The sequence below is a fragment of the Octodon degus genome, unplaced genomic scaffold, assembly GCF_000260255.1.
Source record: "Octodon degus isolate 3935 unplaced genomic scaffold, OctDeg1.0 scaffold00140, whole genome shotgun sequence".
NCBI classification, from domain to species: domain Eukaryota; kingdom Metazoa; phylum Chordata; class Mammalia; order Rodentia; family Octodontidae; genus Octodon; species Octodon degus.
The window spans coordinates 31194-38360 of NW_004524716.1; the positions used below are offsets into that span (position 1 = coordinate 31194).

At 38.4% G+C, this 7167-nt stretch overlaps 1 pseudogene; it reads right to left on the bottom strand.

Annotated features, from left to right (window-relative positions):
* Positions 1 to 6091: 6091 nt before the first annotated feature.
* LOC101575239 lies at positions 6092 to 6632 on the bottom strand (annotated as a pseudogene).
* Positions 6633 to 7167: the final 535 nt, after the last annotated feature.

A 7167-nucleotide genomic window follows, 5' to 3' on the forward strand; every position in this document is an offset into this window, starting at 1 on the left:
AATGGCTAGGATCGATATACAGTTACATTCTCTTAATGAGTAGAGGGATTTGTTCTAATAGAGTTTGTAAGTAGGATACCATGTCTGCATCTTGTACAGCAATTAACCACTAGCAAGAATGTATGCAATGTGTTAATTATTGAAACTGTCCTACCGATTTGGTTTGAAACTGTCTCATTGCTACTTGTTTCTCAATAAATTTATGGGAAAAAAAGATAGTCATTTAAAAAAAAAGAAAGAAAGCAAATTCGTCAAGCAATGGCTGTGACTCATTCAGATGACTGACACTGACAGAAGATCCACAAGGTACCATGCATGGTTCCAGCATATATCCTGAGGGGATTTGACTGACCTTGTTAGATAGCAAAAGGTTAATTTTTCTAGTTATACGGGTGTCATCTTAACATGATCTTAACCATTCAGCAGAAAAGTGTAACCACAAGATGTAAAAAGCAGTGATATAGTATTATAATATAATACATTGTAAAAGGCTCAGATCACTAACAACTTCTGACAAGTGCCAGCTGCACTGAGAACCTGCTACTGTTATGGGTTATTGGACTATATAGGATCAAATTGCTGAATACAGGTGCTAAAACTCTTTAGACTGGCATCAAGAATGAAGAGGTCTTCTACAGAGTTTTCCAAACACAGCTTCTCTGTCTGCAATGGAACACTCATCACTCACACAATAAAACAAATGTGGCAGACATACAGGCATCCTCTACAGCTGAAATTGATCCTATGTGGGAGGGCAGGATAAAGTCTCATTGCCTTTGCAGTCAAGATACCTCAGTCTTCAGAAAAATGTCCTGCTTGGACATTGTGGGCTATTAGTCCCTAGGCAACCTTGTGTCTTGCAATCTTGTAAAAGTATAAATAAAGGCCCTTATTATTGTTCAGGGAGTCGTCTAGCCAACCAGGCAGACAGGCTAACTTCTATTCCAGCTCTTGTCTTCTTGTCTGTCTTTTCCTGATTCCTACTGCCGTTTCTGCCAGGGTTTCTAGGATGTTCCATCTAAATGTTTTTACAGCTTAGCTACTGTAAATTATGCCACTAAAACCATGAGTATATCACTATTGCAAGCTATGAAAGAGAAACTCTTGCACACTAGTAATAGGAATAGAAATTAGTCCAGCTACTATGCAAACGGTGTAGAAGTTCCGAACACACTAAAAGTAGAATGACTATATGATGAAATAATCACACTACTTGGTATATATCCAAAGGAAATGATATTAATATGTCAAAGAGATACTCCCATGTTTACTTCAGCATTAGACACAATAGGCTGCACATGGAGTCTACCTAACTGTCCATCAATGGCTGAGTGAATACAGAAAACATAAAAGTAGAATATATACACAGTGGAATGCTGCTCATTGATAAAAATGCTTGGAGCCTGGCCATTTGTGATAACATGAATGGACCTAGGAGACATTATGGTAAATAAGTCCAATACAGAAAGACAAACACTGCCTGATCTCACTTACAAGTGAACTCCAAGAAGTCTGATCTTGTGCAAGTTAAAAGTGGTGTGACGGTTACCAGACTGTAGAGAATAGGAAGAAGTGTGGAGGGGATGGCAACATGCACAATGTTATTGCTTCATAGGTGGAATAAATTCTATGTGTTCTATAGCACAGCATGACACATTAACAATAAATAGTATATAGCTCAATTTAGATGAGAGGAATTTGAATATATTCACCATAAAGTATGATAAAAATATAATGTAATAAATATGCTAATTCTCCTGAACTGATCATTACTTAATGGATGTCCAAATCAAAACATCACATTGTGTCTCACAAATATGCACAAATATTATGTGTCAATTAAGAATAAATAAAAATTAATTTAAAATAGGAAGTAAGACCAGAGTTGTAACTAGACCCAGGGGAAGGGGCATGAAGAACATACACAACCAGTACAGTCAATGTAAGGATTTTGGAAGAATTCTCCGGCCTAAAGAGAAGTAGGTAGAACTTACTGTTTTTCAAGCACAGCTCTAATTTGATGAATTCACACGGCGTAGTTAGAGTTGCACATTACCCAGGATGGTTAGAGTTCAGAACTAACTGGAAACATAGGACAGGGAAGTGATCAGAAACAAGAGGAGAGTAGAAGCTAGATAATGAGGGCTCTATACATTGTACAAAGACCATACACTTTATTTGATTGGCCTTTAAGGTCATGAAGCATTTAGAAATGTATTGTGATAACTGTGGAGTGGATAACTTACAAAAGGAAATACTCTCAGGCAAAGAAGCCAATTACAAAATAGTTGTCATTGTTTCAAGAGGGCTGATGAGAACCATAAATTGGTAGGATGGAATGAAGGGACTGGGTAGCTAAAAGAATGATAAGGTAAGAGAATAATAAGACAAGGACTTTACAGTGCCCTGTGAACTTGACGGGTAAATGGTCAACAGTGTTAATAAGGGTGCTTTCAGTCTAGGGACATGGAGGAAAGTGAGTTAGGCATATAGTCATGTGCCAACTGGCAGGAATACATTCTGAGAAATGCACCAACAGACAACTGTGTCTGTGTGAACATCGCAGAGTGCACTCACACAAACAAGTTGACGTAGCCCACTGTACACAGCCATAGGGTGTCGCCTGTGGTTCCTATGCTAGAAATGTGAACAACATGTTATTCTGCTGAATGCCGTGAGCAACTCTAACACAATAGCAAGTACTCATCTCTCAAATGAAGCATCTCTAAGCATGGAAAAGTTATAGTAAAATACTAGGCAATAGTTTTTCAACTCTATTATAATCTTATAAGATCATAACTGCAAACAAACATGGTCCACCATCAGTGGGATGTCTGCAGTAAATGGCTGTGGCGAAGGTGAATCTTTCCTGTCTTCTTCAAGTCTTGTTCTTCTTTCTCTTCCCTATCATTAATTCAGATACAAAAAATTCCTAGACACTATATCCATTGTTCTCTTGTCTGTGGTTCATTTATTGTCATTTTTGACCATACTTGTTTATTGTTTTTGTACTAGGTGTTTCTTCATGATTATATTTCCATAAAAGGTTAACAAGAGACATATCTGGCCATAAACCCCGTGACTGTCTTAGTTAATCTTCTCATTGCTGAGACAAAACACCACACACACACACACACACACACACACACACACACACGAAGGGAAGAAAGGTTTATTTGGCTTGCTGTTCATACAGGTTTCAGTCCATACTTGGCTGGCTCCAAAGCAGAGTGGTACACGGCAGAAGGGCATTGCAGAGGAAAAGCAGTTTATTGTAAGCAAAGACATGAAAAGTATACAAAAGACCTTAACAGTGACTTTCTGTCCCTTTTGTCTTTTCTAGACTGCTGAGGGTGGGCAGCACTCACTCTTTTAGTCCTAGTGCCCTTGAGTCTAGCATTGTACCATGAATCAATTCCCATGTCACACATTCTAGATCCAGCCACTTCTGAAAAAGCCCCCCTTAGGATGACCTTAGGGTTGGTGGGAAACTCTAGACACAAGCCATACCACCCACCATGTTCATATCACAGCATCATGAAAGCATTTTTGGTTTTTTTGGAATCCACAAAAAATTTCAACCCGCTCCTGCCATTCTTGCAACGTAGCAGTTAGTTGCAAGGGTTGTACAATGGCTGGCTTGTCATATGGCAAATTTGGTAAGTGAAAAATATCCTGTGAAATGAACTGTGGAATCTGTAAAAGGTTTCCAATGCAAACTGTGTCTGATACTCTGGTTAGGCCTAAAATAAAAGAAGGGGACTTGGAAAGGTTTTTACTCCAGCAGACCTCATTTAGGTAAATAACATTTAAGTAGTGGAAACCGAATCAACCTCACTCCAGGTATAAATTTGAAAGAGGATAAGCTGCCAACTGCAAAGCAGACAGTGAGAAAACAAAATGCATTACCTTTTTAAAAGTTTCTGTGTTGAAGGGAAAATTAAACTTAACCTGCAAGAGTTAGAGGAAGATCATTTTCTGAGAAAAAAAGATCTTACAATTCCTCCAAAAGATACAAAAAGGATGTAGTTATAAGAAATAGAAGCCAGAAAACCTAAGGAAAATTAGGCTCAAGTGAAGGAAGAGATTAGAAGAGTAATGATTAAAATAAAGAATACAGTATATGTATATAAAATATAAATACAGTATTTATATTTTTTAAATTTTAAAAAATATAAAAGCCACATTTCCAATTTATTGTTGGAATGAAGATCATTGTATCACTCCCATGATAACTAGAAAAAAAGGTAAATAAAAACATCATGCTTTTATTTAAATCCATTGATAATTGTAGATACAGAGCGGCCCCTCTTATGGTTTGTGTCTAGTTGTACCCCCAAATCCTCATCAGTCATTGGGGTGGCTTCTAGAGTTTGTGATTAATTCATGACCCAAAGAGGGTGATTATGGGTGTGAGTGCTACACCTGCCCTGGGGGCTAATCTGCATACAATCTAAGGAAGAAAGGGAGGCTTTCTAGAAGCCACAGTTGCTGCCCCTCAGTGGCTCTTTGCTGTGTCTGCTGCCATGAACTGCTGCCCTCTTCCATGTGCCACTCCGCCTTGGAGCCAGCTGAGTATGAACTGAAATCTCCACAAAATGTGGCTAAATACATCTTTCCTCCCTTAATTTGGAGTGTTGGGTATTTTGTGCCAGCAATGAGAGGCCAGTAACTGAGACAGCCCCACTGAGCTAAATTTCAGAAAGGAATGAGGCTCTCTCACATGAGCGTGGAGCACAGGTGACCAAATGGCGAGTTGCTGTAGCTGAAGTGCGACTGGGCCAAGGACAAAGTCTGAACACTTGACAGTCTGCTGTGAGCAGGCGCAGCAGACTGGAATTGGGAGGAACCCCAAATGCAGGGGTAGGTCTGGACATACACTAAATTATTCTTCACCAGACTTTTTCTTGAGTGTGCGGTACCAGAGATGGAATTGGGGTGTAAAGACAAGAAGTATTCCATAGCTTTGTCATACTCAGACCACAAAGACCTGATATTAAACTAGAAAGAAGAATTGAATACAGTAGCAGCTTAGCCCTAACCCAGAACAATTCCTGATTAGACCAGAGAGTTAAACCCTATTTACTATTTGTCCAAAAGAGGAGAGGCAAGACTTTTGGGGAGGTAAATATTATATACTTACCTCTCTAATATACATATATTTATATTTTTTAATATGTCTTTGGGTTCCTTGCTCTGAATTCTCTAATGTATTGATGTATACATTTCCAAAAATGGTTAATGATCTCTTTTTTATATTTTACCTGAATGTGTTGTAATTTCGCCTTTTTATTATCTTGTTTTTAACCATTTGTAATCAAAACTTTAATCCCAAAGAGTCTCACAAAACATATGACAAGTGACAGCATGAAAAAATCTTGCACGAATCTGTTGTAATTTCACATTTTTATTTTTTTTAACAATTTGTAATCAAAACTTTAATCCCAAAGAGTCTCACAAAACATATGACAAATGACAGCATGAAAAAATCTTGCACAGTAATGCAAATGTTCAGCTCTACGATGTACCCTTAAACTGGCAGGACATTGGTTCTTTGATATCTCAGGTTTCCAAATAAAGACACCAACAGCTACGTACTGGTATGCAGCATCACAGAAGGAAACTTTGTGACTCCCTTGAAATTTGCCTGACTCTACCAATCAGGAAACCTCTGCCCAGGATAAAGACTGGTTCCATGTTTAAAACCACACTCACCTAGTTCTGCATGTGGCCTTTCTCTGTACCCGGTGGCACCTCTGTACACTATTATCTCAGCTGTGAAACAGGTCTTGTTCATTTTTTTCCAGTTTTGTTTCTGTCATGTTAGAACATCACACTTTAACTAGGCAGAGTTTAGGGGTTTATGTTCAGTCTGTGTAAGACTAAAGTGGAAAGCAAATTTAATTTTGCTTAAGGGAACATTGTAAAGTAACACTTCTTGGTATTACATGCCTCGTATGATCCATCTCAAACCAGAGAAAGTTACATTGTTGTGTCACTGTTCCAAGACACAAAGGCCAACAGCTAAAACATCTTAAAAATGCATCAAGCTTATGAAGTCTGAAACAAAACTTGGATTTTCTGTACATACTCCTGTCAGCAGAGTTAATTCCTGTACACCACTTCTCCTGAAAACTGATCTTCTGTTTCCTTTCATTTGATCTAGATGGGCTGGGAGACCTAGAGAAGGATCGGGTCAGCTTGTGATTTCTCTCCCTGGACAGTGATCTCTCTCTCTTCTTCTATCTCTAGAAAGAGATCTGTTCTGGCTGCTAAAACTTCTCCTTCATGGAGACCTGCGGCGAGGTGGAGGACTCTTCCTACTACAATCATCTTGAGGGCAACGACCCCAAGAAGGAGAAGGACCACAATTTTGACTTTTCTTTTCACCATTGGATAGTTCCACTCTGACATGGCAGCCACATAATGTTCTTCCATCTAGCTCTTGGAGAGCATCCACTTCATCTCAGGGATCCTCAAATTCAATGAAAGCAAAGCCAGGAGGGTTTCTAGCAACCCACACTCTCGGGTGGTCCAATATAGCAGAAAGCCCGGTCCAGCTCAGTCTTGTTGCCATTGTTGCCAAGATTCCCTACATAAACCTTACAGTCTGATGGGCAGGCACGATGCATCTCGAGATCCAGGGTTAGAAATGCAGAGGTTCAAAACAACACGCGCCCAGTGGATCTTCTCACTCCCCTCCAACTCAGCCCTTCTACACATACTCAGTTACCCGGCATCCAATAAATGGCCTCACATTTTTTATTTCTAATTACACGGATTTGCATCTTTCTTTCCTCTGTCTTCTTTGTTTTGTTTTTGTTTTGTTTAGATTGGCTAAAGATTTGTCTGTTTTGGTTTTTTTGTTGTTGGATTTTTTTTAAGAGAATAAAAATAATTTTAGGAAAAACTTTAGAAACAATACAGAATTTCACTAAACAAAGTAATAGGAATTGAACAATGTTTATTATGTTGCATATTGTTGTCTTCAAATTAGTTGTTCAGATTACCAGACATAAGCATGCAAATATGGTAAAAAAAAAAAGCTATAAAAAAATTAAAAGAAAAAAATTTAAGCATTCACTGCTCCTTTCAAAACAGCAGCAGCAATCAGCAGTACAATTATATCTTCATATATATCTACATCTATATAGATAGATGTAGATA